Below are 15,764 nucleotides of genomic sequence, written 5' to 3' on the forward strand. Positions count from 1 at the left end.
GCCACTCACCACAGCGTTCGTTTAGTAAGCCACTCACCACAGCGTTCGTTTAGTAAGCCACTCACCAGAGCGTTCGTTTAGTAAGCCACTCACCAGAGCGTTCGTTTAGTAAGCCCCTCACCAGAGCGTTCGTTTAGTAAGCCACTCACCAGAGCGTTCGTTTAGTAAGCCACTCACCACAGCGTTCGTTTAGTAAGCCACTCGCCACAGCGTTCATTTAGTAAGCCCCTCACCAGAGCGTTCGTTTAGTAAGCCACTCACCAGAGCGTTCGTTTAGTAAGCCACTCACCAGAGCGTTCGTTTAGTAAGCCACTCACCACAGCGTTCGTTTAGTAAGCCACTCACCACAGCGTTCGTTTAGTAAGCCACTCACCAGAGCGTTCGTTTAGTAAGCCACTCACCAGAGCGTTCGTTTAGTAAGCCACCCACCAGAGCGTTCGTTTAGTAAGCCACTCACCAGAGCGTTCGTTTAGTAAGCCACTCACCAGAGCGTTCGTTTAGTAAGCCACTCACCACAGCATTCGTTTAGTAAGCCACTCACCACAGCGTTCGTTTAGTAAGCCACTCACCACAGCGTTCGTTTAGTAAGCCACTCACCACAGCGTTCGTTTAGTAAGCCACTCACCAGAGCGTTCGTTTAGTAAGCCACTCACCACAGCGTTCGTTTAGTAAGCCCCTCACCAGAGCGTTCGTTTAGTAAGCCACTCACCAGAGCGTTCGTTTAGTAAGCCACTCACCACAGCGTTCGTTTAGTAAGCCACTCACCACAGCGTTCGTTTAGTAAGCCACTCACCACAGCGTTCGTTTAGTAAGCCACTCACCAGAGCGTTCGTTTAGTAAGCCACTCACCAGAGCGTTCGTTTAGTAAGCCACTCACCACAGCGTTCGTTTAGTAAGCCCCTCACCACAGCGTTCGTTTAGTAAGCCACTCAACAGAGCGTTCGTTTAGTAAGCCACTCACCAGAGCGTTCGTTTAGTAAGCCACTCACCAGAGCGTTCGTTTAGTAAGCCACTCACCACAGCGCTCGTTTAGTAAGCCACTCACCACAGCGTTCGTTTAGTAAGCCACTCACCAGAGCGTTCGTTTAGTAAGCCACTCACCAGAGCGTTCGTTTAGTAAGCCACTCACCAGAGCGTTCGTTTAGTAAGCCACTCACCAGAGCGTTCGTTTAGTAAGCCACTCACCAGAGCGTTCGTTAGTAAGCCACTCACCAGAGCGTTCGTTTAGTAAGCCACTCACCAGAGCGTTCGTTTAGTAAGCCACTCACCAGAGCGTTCGTTTAGTAAGCCACTCACCAGAGCGTTCGTTTAGTAAGCCACTCACCACAGCGTTCGTTTAGTAAGCCACTCACCAGAGCGTTCGTTTAGTAAGCCACTCACCACAGCGTTCGTTTAGTAAGCCACTCACCACAGCGTTCGTTTAGTAAGCCACTCACCACAGCGTTCGTTTAGTAAGCCACTCACCACAGTTCGTTTAGTAAGCCACTCACCGTTCGTTTAGTAAGCCACTCACCACAGCGTTCGTTTAGTAAGCCACTCACCACAGCGTTCGTTTAGTAAGCCACTCACCACAGCGTTCGTTTAGTAAGCCACTCACCACAGCGTTCGTTTAGTAAGCCACTCACCACAGCGTTAGTTTAGTAAGCCACTCACCAGGAAGGAGTAGGCTAAGATGTGGCTGAGCACGGAGTCCTTCTGCGGGCTGAACGTGCTGCCGCCGCCATGGCCCTTTAACTGGGTCAGCACCTTGTCCGCCTCGTGCTGCCCCAGCACCTCCACACAGTCCAGCCTCGGCCTGCTGCCAACCCTGCTCCCTCCAGCCAGGGTTGGGGGCACGGCCAGGGTTGAGGGGGAGGGCTCGGGGTACAGTGCACTGGAGGAGCTGACAATGTGGTGGTCCGCGGAGGAGCTAGCAGCCTGCATGGTGAGGACTGTAAGGGAGCCTAGGGCCTCGGGGGTGACCGTCTGCACATCTTCCAGGTGGAGGGTGCCCCGAGAAGGGAGGACTTCCGCAACCATGTCTTCCCCGGCCGCAAGGATGAGCGGTTCCAAGGAAGCTTTGGCCACGGTGGCGTCATGCTCGGACGTGCACAGGGCTGAGCCAACCGAGGCAGGGTCGATGGCGACGATTCCCGAGCTGACCAGTGACAGGTCCATGGAGAAGGCACTCACAGGCCCTGTGCTGCGGGTGCCTACAGGCACGGGACCCCCGGGCACAGCAGAGGTGGGCCAGCTGGTCGCCCCCAGAGCCGGTTCCTGTGGTGGTGGAGGCGCGGACAAGCTCGCTGCTGGGGGTCAGGGTGGGAGTGACCTCCAGCTGGCTCAGCACGTCTGATTGGAGGAGAGAGAGTCATTACACAGGAAGTGGGGGTATTTGAGCATGTGTTTCTTGAGGAAGTGTGTGCGTGTGTGTGTTCTGTACCGGGGTTGAGGTGGTGGTGTTTGAGCATGTGGCTCTTCAGGCTACTGCGGGAGGAGAAGTGCTTGCTGCAGTTGGCCACAGGGCAACTGGTCCTCAGGCTGCCCGCATCCTGCTTGTGTTTCTTTGAGTGGATATACAGACTGCTCCTCGCTGAGAACTTGGCACTGCAGCCTACAATACAGTAAAAAGGTTTCCATTAACCCAACATGTATAAAATCACCAGACACAAAAAAAAAAGTGACAGTGGCACAAATGAGTGATGCCTACCATCTACATGGCACTCAAAGGGCTTGGTGCCCAGGTGGGTGATGCTGTGGCCCTTGAGGTGCTCTGCCCGGGTGAAGGACTTTCCACAGCCCTGGTGGGCAGGTGAAGCGCCTGTCATCTTCGTGCTTCCTGAAAACAACAGTTGGGGGGGAATAACACCATGTAGAATCATGTAACCAAAAAAAGTGTTAAACAAAATATATTTTTATTTGAGATATATACACATACACAGTATGTACAGTGGGGCAAAAAAAAAAGTTCAAGTTCTCCCACTTAAAAATATGAGAGAGGCCTATAATTTTTATCATAGGTACACTTCAACTATGACAGACAAAATGAGGAAAAAAATTCCAGAAAATCACATTGTAGGAATTTTTATGAATTTATTTGCAAATTATGGTGGAAAATACGTATTTGGTCACCTACAAACAAGCAAGATTTCTGGCTCTCACAGACCTGTAACTTCTTCTTTAAGAGGCTCCTCTTTCCTCCACTGGTTACCTGTATTAATAGCACCTGTTTGAACTTGTTATCAGTATTAAAGACACCTGTCCACAACCTCAAACAGTCACATTCCAAACTCCACTATGGCCAAGACCAAAGAGCTGTCAAGGGACACCAGAAACAAAATTGTAGACCTGCACCAGGCTGGGAAGACTGAATCTGCAATAGGTAAGCAGCTTGGTTTGAAGAAATCATCTGTGGGAGCAATTATTAGGAAATGGAAGAAATACAAGACCACTGATAATCTCCCTCGATCTGGGGCTCCACGCAAGATCTCACCCCATGGGGTCAAAATGATCACAAGAACGGTAAGCAAAAATCCCAGAACCACACGGGGGGACCTAGTGAATGACCTGCAGAGAGCTGGGACCAAAGTAACAAAGCCTACCATCAGTAACACACTACGCCGCCAGGGACTCTAATCCTGCAGTGCCAGACGTGTCCCCCTGCTTAAGCCAGCACATGTCCAGGCCCATCTGAAGTTTGCTAGAGAGCATTTGATTGATCCATGACAAGATTGGGAGAATGTCATATGGTCAGATGAAACCAAAATATAACTTTTTGGTAAAAACTCAACTCGTCGTGTTTGGAGGAATAATTTTGCATGCCCAATTTTTCAGCTTTTGATTTGTTAAAAAAGTTTGAAATATCCAATAAATGTCGTTCCACTTCATGATTGTGTCCCACTTGTTGTTGATTCTTCACAAAAAAATACAGTTTTATATCTTTATGTTTGAAGCCTGAAATGTGGCAAAAGGTCGCAAAGTTCAAGGGGGCCGAATACTTTCGCAAGGCACTGTACACACATACACAGTGTGTATATATACACACATTCACAGTGTGTATATATATATATACACATTCACAGTGTGTGTGTGTGTATATATACATATATATATATATATACACACACACACACTCCAACCTAAGTATATAAACTCCCGACTTCAACTGTACATACATACACATACATATATATATATATAGTTACACACATACACACACTTATATTTTTTGATGAGTCCACTTAATACAGTTCCAAAAGGTTTTAAATATACAGTACCAGTCAAAGGTTTGGACACACCTACTCATTCAAGGGTTTTCCTTTATTTGTACTATTTTCTACATTATAGAATAATAGTGAAGACATTAAAACAATGACATAACACACATGGAGTCGTCTAGTAACCAAAAATGTTTTCAACAAATCAAAATATATAGTTTGTTCTTCGAAGTAGCCACTCTTGGCATTCTCTCAACCAGCTTCACCTGGAATGATTTTCCCACAGTTTTGAAGGAGTTCCCACATATGCTGAGCACTTGTTGGCTGCTTTCCCTTCACTGATGCAGCCCTCCATCACGCTATTCTTGAACAAATAGCCCCTACACAGCCTGAAGGTGTGTTGGGTCATTGTCCTGTGGAAAAACAAACGAAAGTGGGACTTGAATTCCAAATAAATCACTGACAGTGTCACCAGCAAGGCACCCCCACACCACCACCTTCTCCATGATTCACGGTGGGAACTACACAATCTGAGATCATCCGTTAACCAACTCTCGTCACAAAGACATGACAGATTGAACCAACAAAAATCTCAAAATTGGACTCATCAGACAGACAGCCTAATATTCATTGCTCATGTTTCTTGGCCCAAGCAAGTATCTTCTTCTTATTGGTGCCCTTTAGTAGTAGTTTCTTTGCAGCAATTCGACCATGAAGGCCTGATTCACAGTCTCCTCTGGACAGTTGATGTTGAGATGTTTCTGTTACTTGAACTCTGAAGCATTTATATGGGCAGCAATCTGAGGCTGGTAACTCTAATGAACTAATCCTCTGCAACAAAGGTAACTCTGGCTCTTCCTTTCCTGTGTCGGTCCTAATGAGAGCCAGTTTCATCATAGCGCTTGATAGTTTTTGCGACTGCACTTGAAGAAACTTTCAAAGTTCTTGAAATTGTCCACATTGAATGACCTTCATGTCTTAAAGCAATGATGGACTGTCATTTATCTTTGCTTATTTGAGCTGTTCTTGCCATAATCGGGACATGGACTTTTACCAAATAGGGTTATCTTCTGTATTCCACCCCTACCTTGTCACAACACAATTGATTGGCTCAAACGCATTGAGGAAAGAACTTTTAACAAGGAGCACCTGTTAATTGAAATGCATTCCAGGTGACTACCTCATGAAGCTGGTTGAGAGAATGCCAAGAGTGTGCAAAGCCATCAAGGCAATCTCAAATATAACATTTTAATTTGTTTAACACTTTTGGTTACTACATGAGTCCATGTGTGTTATTTCATAGTTTTGATGTCTTCACTATTATTCTACAATGTAGAAAACAGTAAGAATAAAATAAAAAACCTTGAATGAGTAGGTGTGTCCAAACTTTTGACTGGTACTGTAAGTAGTTGGGATAATGGATTTTCAAGAAGCAAATAGTGCTTTCAATACAACTGGGTACTCAGGGGGGGGAAAAGTTGTCTTGAAAACACTGAAGTCAACCATTTCCAGGTTGTTTTGAACACAGCAATAGTGTCACTTAACACATCATGATAATGCAAAACACATCATCATCATGATGTGGCAAGTGACACTTGCTTTTTGTCTTGAAAGCACCAAGGTAAAATCACAATGTCAGTGATCAGGTCAGAAAGGCGGAGCTCTAGAAAGATGCCCACCTTCCCAACATGGAATTTTTCCCCAGTCGGACATGCAAAACATTTTAGGACTGTATCAACAGTGAGTGGACTAATGAAACAAACACCAAAATAGTTTGAGTGGTATTTTCCTTAAACACAAACATGAGTCAAATTCAACCACACTAAAAAGTAATTTGCCTCACCTGGAAACGCGCACTTGGGTTCAAAATGGGCCCGCTGGTGATTGGTCAGCTAGGTAGCGCTGCGGAAGCTCTCGTTGCAGATCTCGCACACAAAGGCGTTCTCCTGGTTGTGCTGCTTCACGTGTGCCTTCAGGTTGTAGACTGTAGTGGAACAGCGGCTGCATCCCTCCCACTCGCACTTGTGAGGCCGCACCTTGTCGTGGGACTGCTTGACGTGGGACTGCTGCTCCGTTTGTGCTTGTAAGAGGTGGAGAAGGCCCAGCCACAGCCCTCAAAAGTGCACTTAAAGGGCCTCTGGTCCTCGGTGTGGTTAAGCTTGAGCTTTTGGCACGTGTCGAAGGTGCTGGGGCAGCCGGGCTGGGGACAGCAGTACATCGTGACCAAGGCACCTTTCTTGGAGAGTCCCAAAGCGCCGATGATGCTGACAGGCTGGAAGTCGTCACAGTCGACCGAAAAACCCTCTGGGCGCTGGGAAACCAAGTCTCCTTTGCTTATGGCACACAGATTCCAGCTCTCCTGCTTGATGACTGGGAACGTTTCCAGGGAGACACCCAACTCTGACAGTGAACAGTTGTCAGTCAGAGCCAGTTCCGAGTCACTCACAGTCAAACCCAGCCGAGACTGTTCGTGGAGACCTGCCCGAATACCCGCCATGTTGCTTATTAGACCCGGAAGCCACTCCACAGTTGATCCTCCCAATAGGAGTAAACTGTGGAATGGATCCGGCAAAACCATATTCAAAAGCCCCTAATAGCCTTAATTTATACTCGTTACATTCATGTTATTATCATGGTCATGCATATTTTCTGAAAGCAAAATTAAGTACAGTATTTTTTACATGTTTTTATTAATTACCGGGGATTGTGTTATTGAGGACCACTAGGTGCCACTATAAGCTCATTTCTGGCCAAATAATTCTACAGAAAGTTTAAACAAAATTTGAATATTTCAAAGGTGAGACAAGACATCCAAAGTACTAATCTATTCAAATCTTTAAAATAAACAAACATTTAGTGGTCTACTATGTTTAAATGGTAACTTATATTACTCAGCCCTTCGCATTCATTACTACGAGGCCAACTGTGCATGCAACTCTTGATAGTCTACCTTTCTTGACACACACACACATATATATATATATATATATATATGTAAAGAAAGGTAGACTATCAAGAGTTGCATGCACAGTTGGCCTCGTAGTAATGAATGTGAAGGAAGTTACCATTCAAAATATATATATATATATATATATATATATATATATATATATATATATATATATATATATATATATATATATCCCTGAGCTGACAAGGTAAAAAATCTGTCATTCTGCCCCTGAAAAAGGCAGCTAACCCACTGTTCCTAGGCTGTCATTGTAAATAAGAATTTGTTCTTTAACTGACTTGCCTAGTTAAATGAAGGTAAGATAAATATACACACTACCGTTCAAAAGTGTGGGGTCACTTAGAAATGTCCTTGTTTTTGAAAGAAAAGCTATTTTTTTTGTCCATTAAAATAACATCAAATTGATCAGAAATACAGTGTAGACATTGTTAATGTTGTAAATAACTATGTAACTGGAAACGACAGATTTTTTATGGAATATCTACATAGGTGTACAGAGTCCCATTATCAGCAACCATAGCCCCTGTGTTGCAATGGCACATTGTGTTAGCTAATCCAAGTTTATCATTTTAAAAGTCTAATTGTTCATTAGAAAACCCTTTTGCAATTATGTTAGCCCAACTGAAAACTGTTGTTCTGATTAAAGAAGCAACAAAACTGGCATTCTTTAGACTAGTTGAGTATCTGGAGCATCATCATTTGTGGGTTCGATTACAGGCTCAAAATGGCCAGAAACAAATAACTTTCTTCTGAAACAAATCAGTCTATTCTTGTTCTGAGAAATGAAGGCTATTCCATGTGAGAAATTGCCAAGAAACTGAAGATCTCATACAATGCTATGTACTACTCCCTTCACAGAACAGCGCAAACTGGCTCTAACCAGAATAGAAAGAGGAGTGAGAGGCCCCCGTGCACAACTGAGCAAGAGCACAAGTACATTAGAGTGTCAGTTTGAGAAACAGATCCTTCACAAGTCCTCAACTGGCAGCTTCATTAAATAGTACCTGCAAAACACCAGTCTCAACGTCAACAGTGAAGTGGCGACTCCAGGATGCTGGCCATCTAGGCAGAGTTGCAAAAAAAAGCCATATCTCAGACTGGCCAATAAAAATAAAAGATTAAGATGGGAAAAATAACACAGACACAAGACAGAGGAAGATTGGAAAAAGGTGTCATGGACAGACTAATCTAAGGTAGAGGTTTTCTGATAACAAAGAAGAACGGTCGTGAGATGCAGAAAAATGAAAAGATGCCATCTGTCATGTGTAACGGATGTGAAATAGCTAGCTAGTTAGCGGTGGTGCGCACTAAATAGCGTTTCAATCGGTGACGTCACTTGCTCTGAGACCTTGAAGTAGTGGTTCCCCTTGCTCTGCAAGGGCCGCGGCTTTTGTGGAGCGATGGGTAACGATGCTTCGCGTTAATTCTGTTAATTGTCTACAGCTCAGAATTCAACACCATAGTACCCTCCATTCTGACAGGCCACTCCAAGGTGGGGAAGGTAGGAAACAACATTTCCACTTCGCTGACCATCAACACTGGGTCCTCACAAGGGCGTGCTCAGCCGTCTTCTGTACTCCCTGTTCACCCACGACTGCGTGGTCATGCACGCCTCCAACTCAATCTTCAAGTTTGCAGATGACACAACAGTAGTGGGCTTGATTACTAACAACGACGAGACAGCCTACAGGGAGGAGGTTAGGGCACACGGAGTGTGGTGTCAGGAAAACAAGCTCTCACTCAATGTCAACAAAACAAAGGAGATGATCGTGGACTTCAGGAAACAGCAGAGGGAGCACCCCCCTATCCACATCAAAGGGACAGCAGTGGAGAAGGTGGAAAGCTTTGAGGTTCCTTGGCATACACACCACAGACAAACTGAAATGGTCCACACCCACACAGACAGTGTGGTGAAAAAGGCTCAAACAGCGCCTCTTCAACCTCAGGAGGCTGAAGAAATGTGGCTTGTCAACTAAAACCCTGACAAACTTTTACAGGTGCACAATCAAGAGCATCCTGTCAGGCTGTTGCACAGCCTGGTACGGCAACTGCACCGCCCTCAACCGCAAAGCTCTCCAGTGGGTGGTGTGGTCTGCACAATGCATCACTGGGGGCAAACTACCTAACCTTCTTGACACCTACAACACCCGATGTCACAGGAAGGCCAAAAAGATGACCAAGGACATCAACCACCCGAGCCACTGCCTGTTCACACCGTTACCATCCAGAAGGCGAGGTCAGTACAGGTGCATCAACGCTGGGACCGAGAGGCTGAAAAACAGCTTCTATCTCAAGGCCATCAAACTGCTAAACAGCAATCAGTTACTCAGAGAGGCTGCTGCCTACATTGAGACCCAATCACTGCACACTTTAATAAATGGATCACTAGTCACTTCATACAATGCCACTCTAAATAATGCCACTTTAATAATGTTTACATATCTTACTGCCTCAAGGATCATAATGCCAATGCCATCATAATGCCTCAAGGATCTGTACACAATTCCTGGATGCTGAAAATGTCCCAGTTCTCACCAGCATACTCACCCATGTCACCCATTGAGCATGTTTGGGATGCTCTGGATGTACAACAGTGTGATCCAGTTTCAGCCAATATCCAGCAACTTTGAACATGCCATTGAGGAGGAGTGGGACAACATTCCACAGGCCACAATTAACAGCCTGATCAACTCTGCGTTGGACATGTGCCATGCTTCGTGGGGCAAATGGTGGTCACACCAGATACTGACTGGTCAACAGATGCATATCTGTATCCCCAGTCATGTGAAATCCATAGATTAGGGCCTAATACATTTATTTCACTTGACAGATGTCCTTAAATGAACTGTAACTCAGTCAAATATTTGAAATTGTTGTATGTTGTATTTATATTTTTGTTCAGTGTATTTAGGAATTTAGGAAGGACTATGTATACTAGAGAAAACAGTTTACCTATACAATTGAAGTCGGAAGTTTACATACACCTTAGCCAAATACATTTAAACTCAGTTTTACACAATTCCTGACATTTAATCCTAGTAACAATTCCCTGTCTTAGGTCAGTTAGGATCACCACTTTATTTTCAGAATGTGAAATGTCAGAATAATAGTAGAGAGAATTATTCATTTCAGCTTTTATTTCATCACATTCCCAGTGGGTCAGAAGTTTACATACACTCAATTAGTATTTGGTAGCATAGCCTTTAAATTGTTTAACTTGGGTCAAAAAGTTTGGGTAGCCTTCCACAAGCTTCCCACAATAAGTTGGGTGAATTTTGGCCCATTCCTCCTGACAGAGCTGGTGTAACTGAGTTAGGTTTGTAGGCCTCCTTGCTCGCACACACCTTTTCAGTTCTGCCCACACATTTTCTATAGGATTGAGGTCAGGGCTTTGTGATGGCCACTCCAATTCCTTGACTTTGTTGTCCTTAAGCCATTTTGCCACATCTTTGGAAGTATGCTTGAGATCATTGTCCATTTGAAAGACCCATTTGCGACCAAGCTTTAACTTCCTGACTGATGTCTTGAGATGTTGCTTCTATATATCCACATAATTTTCCTCCCTCATGATGCCATCTATTTTGTGAAGTACACCAGTCCCTCCTGCAGCAAAGCACCCCCACAACATGATGCTTCCACCCCGTGCTTCACGGTTGGGATGGTGGTCTTCGGCTTGCAAGCCTCTCCCTTTTTCCTCCAAACATAACGATGGACATTATGGCCAAACAGTTCTATTTTTGTTTCATCAGACCAGAGGACATTTCTCCAAAAAGTATGATCTTTGTCCCCATGTGCAGTTGCAAACCGTAGTCTGGCTTTTTTTATGCTGGTTTTGGAGCAGTGGCTTCTTCCTTGTTGAGCGGCCATTCAGGTTATTTTAATATAGGACTTGTTTTACTGTGGATATAGATACTTTTGTACCAGTTTCCTCCAGCTTCATCACAAGGTCCTTTGCTGTTGTTCTGGGATTGATTTGCACTTTTCGCACCGAAGTACGTTCATCTCTAGGAGACAGAACGCATCTCCTTCCTGAGCGGTATGACGGCTGCGTGGTCCCATGGTGTTTATACTTGCGTACTATTGTTTTTACAGTGAATGTGGTACCTTCAAGCGTTTGGAAATTGCTCCCAAGGATGAACCAGACTTGTGGAGGTCTACAATTGTTTTTCTGAGGTCTTGGCTGATTTCATTTGATTTTCCCATAATGTCAAGCAATGAGGCACTGAGTTTGAAGGTAGGCCTTGAAATTAATCTACAGGTACACCTCCAATTGACTCAAATGACGTCAATTTGCCTATCAGAAGCTTCTAAAGCCATGACATAATTTTCTGGAATTTTCCAAGCTGTATAAAGGCACAGCCAACTTGGTGTATGTACACTTCTGACCCACTGGAATTGTGATACAGTGAATTTTAAGTGAAATAATAAGTCTGTAAACAATTGTTGGACAATGACTTGTGTCATGCACAAAGTAGATGTCCTAACCGACTTGCCAAAACTGTACTTTGTTATTAAGGACTGTTATTATTGTCCTGTATGTAAACTTCCGACTTCAACTGTAGTTGTTAGTTTAATCTGTGGGGGGCGACAGTGTCTAGGAGATGGATCCATTTAGCCTCTTTTTGGAGCAAGAAATGGTCAAAATCACCCCTCTCTCATTCCTCTGCATTTTCTCTATAGCCCAGATCTTTAGTTCATTGACGGTGTGTTGGTGCTGAATAAAGTGCCCTGCTAGAGGGTAGTTCTCGTCCTTGCATCAAATAGAGCTTTTGTGTTCTGTGATGCGTGTTCTCAGTGCGTGTGGTCATCCCGATGTATAATATGGAGCCCGGGCACTGGATAGCGTAGATTACTCTTCAGGGTGATGGGCTATTGGTTTTTGGATTAGGAAATTGATTCTGTTTTTGTGATTGTGTGCATCATGATCAGTGTGCACATGGGTAATGGCCTATAGGGAGTGGGAGGCAGTGGCGACCTGTCAAACAGGGCTTTCCTGTTTTGCATGTTATTTTGGCGTTAATACGTGTCACATATCAGTTTGCAAACAATGTAAAAAATATATATATATCTTTGAGGTAATAAAACCACATACAAACATGGTCTCTTTTTTGTTTTCTTGAGTAAGCCAACTCCAAAATGCAGATGTTTCAGCCTAGCTCAGTGCTTTCTGTGGTGGTGAGGCAAGCCAGAAGAAAATACGGAGCGTTGAGCTGTGATTGTCTCAGTGTTCTGTCACTCATGGGGACACTAGGTAACCGCCAAGTCTAAGGGTAGAGCTAGAAAATTCTAGCCCTTTGGGTGCTGCCATAGAGTTACATTAGAAGTGCCCATCCAAGAAGGCTCAAGGTCATTAGCCACAGATAAAATGACGTTAAATCACGTTATATGTACAGTAGGTTTGATTGGACTGATCATGTCAACATCATACTTTCTAAATCTTAGCTAGCAGTTATTATCATGAATCAAGTCGACAATATACTGGCAAATCCTTTTTAATCCTTGTCATATGAAGAGAAATAATGAAGAGAAATTATCATGGGATTAAGTTTAAAATTATAAACATTCAACATTGGTCATGCTGTCAATGAAGCATGATTTGAGCCGCGCTCAAAACAACTGTTAACTCGGAACTGCGAAAACTTGACTTTAGTGAGTTCAAGGCAACTGGGAAGTCAGGAATAAACTAGCTCCAACTAGGAAAATACATGTTGAATGGTCATCCAACTCGTAATTGTAATTCTGGCCTCTTTCTAGAGCTACAACCTGAAGATCAAGGACGTTATCATGATTCAACCTTGTTTTTTTCTCAGTTCCCAGTTGTTTTGAAAGCACCATCAATTCAGAGAATGCCAGACTTTGATGACAAAATTTGCCCACAAGAAGGATCGCCACGCCACCTTCCTGTTCAAGTGAGCACAGTACAAAAAGGTGAGTCCAAAAATGTATTGTACGTTGCTGCAGAAATTATGTAATATGCAAGGGAGATATGTATACTGTAGCTAAGAAAGTAATACTAAGTTTATGTTGTGTAGTAAGATGTTAGTAGCCCATGTGCATCGCCCTAATAAGAAAGAAAGAATTGCAACGTCTGCTTCCAACTCACACCCTCAAACACATAGATCCCCTGAACGCAGATCACTTTCCAGCCCACACTCTCAAACACATAGATCCCCTGAACGCAGATCACTTTCCAGTCCACACTCTCAAAGACATAGATCCCCTGAACGCAGATCACTTTCCAGTCCACACTCTCAAAGACATAGATCCCCTGAACGCAGATCACTTTCCAGTCCACACTCTCAAAGACATAGATCCCCTGAACGCAGATCACTTTCCAGCCCACACTCTCAAACACATAGATCCCCTGAACGCAGATCACTTTCCAGCCCACACTCTCAAACACATAGATCCCCTGAACGCAGATCACTTTCCAGCCCACACTCTCAAACACATAGATCCCCTGAACGCAGATCACTTTCCAGCCCACACTCTCAAACACATAGATCCCCTGAACGCAGATCACTTTCCAGTCCACACTCTCAAAGACATAGATCCCCTGAACGCAGATCACTTTCCAGCCCACACTCTCAAAGACATAGATCCCCTGAACGCAGATCACTTTCCAGCCCACACTCTCAAAGACATAGATCCCCTGAACGCAGATCACTTTCCAGCCCACAACCTCAAACACATATATCCCCTGAACACAGATCACTTTCCAGCCCACCTTCCAGCTCACACTCACAAACACATAGATCCCCTGAACGCAGCTCACTCTCCAGATCCAAATCACCCGAACTCTGATCACCTGTTCACACACCTGTTTGTCATTTACACACACTATTTAGTTCAGTTCTTTGCACCCCATCACTGTGAGGTATTGTTTGTGACACACGTCTTTCGTAACTCTGGGTTTCCTGTGATTTACTCCTCCTGTGTATGATAGTTTTTGTCTGCCTCACTAACGATGCATTTTGCCTATTCCCTGCATGTACTTTAGCCTATCGGATTTCCTGTTATCTACCTATTGCCTGATCTCCCAGACTATGTTACTAGCTTTTTCTCTGTCTGTACTGTTGCCCTTTTGGACCCCCTGTGGATGACCTTCTGCCTGCCCCTGGACCCAGCTACCTTCCTCCTCCTGTGTATGACCTTCTGCCTGCCCCTGGACCCAGCTACCTGCCTCCTCCTGTGTATGACCTTCTGCCTGCCCCTGGACCCAGCTACCTGCCTCCTCCTGTGTATGACCTTCTGCCTGCCCCTGGACCCAGCTACCTGCCTCCTCCTGTGTATTGACCTTCTGCCTGCCCCTGGACCCAGCTACCTGCCTCCTCCTGTGTATGACCTTCTGCCTGCCCCTGGACCCAGCTACCTGCCTCCTCCTACCTGCCTCCTCCTGTGTATGACCTTCTGCCTGCCCCTGGACTCAGCTACCTGCCTCCTCCTGTGGTCCTTTGCAATAAACACCTGCTGTGCACTGCGCTTGAAACCAGCTCTCTATCTCCCCTCGTGTTCATTACACAACGCTGCTGGGTTTTCCACCCTCAACCGGTTCCTGTGTGTATCAAGAATGGTCCACCACCCAAAGGACATCCAGCCAACTTGACACAACTGTGGGAAGCATTGGAGTCAACATGGGCCAGAATCACTGGAACAGTTGACACCTTGTAGAGTCCATTCCCTGACGAATTAGGGTTGTTCTGAGGGCAAAAGGGGGTGCAACTCAATATTAAGGTGTTCCTAATGTTTTGTCCACTCATTGTACAGTCTATGGTCAGCATGCACACTAATATACAAAAACATTTTAAATGCTTGAAAGTGTTGGTCAATGTATGACCAGTAATGTCATTAATATATAACACCTATAAATGTGTTAATGTAACTAGATATGGTGTATTTAAGTCTCTGTATTACTAATTCACTGTGAGGGCTTTCTCTAAATTTCACAGATTACCATGTAGGCCAATTGGGCATAGAAGTAATAGTTACAGACAACAGTAAGGGCAGACATCCATCATGCACAATAATAATGAAGATGATGATTTCTTTGGGGAAGTGAGATGCACTATCCAGGTCACTGACTTTTCTTGAAACAGGATTTTGTTAATTCATAGAACAAATATAATCTACCAACTTTTATACTGAGATGAGTCTTAATAATATATCTTTATTTGATTTCTAAGCTAAAGATATATAAAACAAATGTACAAACTTACAAATAGGTTTTGACCAACACAAATGGACATGGCATGACATTGATATACATTTATAGAGTCATTTAAGAAAGAAAATCCGGAGGAAGACTGATCACATAATATTCTGTACAGGAACTCCCATATATTTACAGGAGTTATACTTATAAGCAAAAGCTACACTGAACACAAAGCCAGACAGTCATGCTTTATGCTAAAATGTTCAGCAGGTGATGTGAGGTTGACTTTATAACACTGTTACACACATGCACTAAAAACGGTCTATTAGAAATCCATCTACTATTTAAATGTTCTATTATATTTTGGGGTTATTATATTGGCAGTTCCTGTATACTATACAGTGTACAACAAAGAACATTGACAAAATTCAATATACAATCCAGT

At 44.2% G+C, this 15,764-nt stretch overlaps 1 protein-coding gene and 1 pseudogene across 3 annotated transcripts in view; both read right to left on the minus strand.

The window, feature by feature from the left end:
- Window positions 1-1,632: 1,632 nt before the first annotated feature.
- Window positions 1,633-6,693, minus strand: LOC115122007 (zinc finger protein ZXDC-like; annotated as a pseudogene).
- An 8,621-nt stretch (window positions 6,694-15,314) lies between these two features.
- Window positions 15,315-15,764, minus strand: part of LOC115123446 (copine-9-like) — an 87,788-nt gene continuing 87,338 nt past the window's right edge. For all 3 annotated transcript variants that reach the window (XM_065003921.1, XM_065003926.1, XM_065003915.1), the window contains one exon: window positions 15,315-15,764. This exon is cut by the window's right edge and continues 3,900 nt beyond it. The gene's annotated coding sequence lies outside the window, so the exon portion shown is untranslated.

This window comes from Oncorhynchus nerka, linkage group LG2, assembly GCF_034236695.1.
Source record: "Oncorhynchus nerka isolate Pitt River linkage group LG2, Oner_Uvic_2.0, whole genome shotgun sequence".
In the NCBI taxonomy this organism is placed as follows: domain Eukaryota; kingdom Metazoa; phylum Chordata; class Actinopteri; order Salmoniformes; family Salmonidae; genus Oncorhynchus; species Oncorhynchus nerka.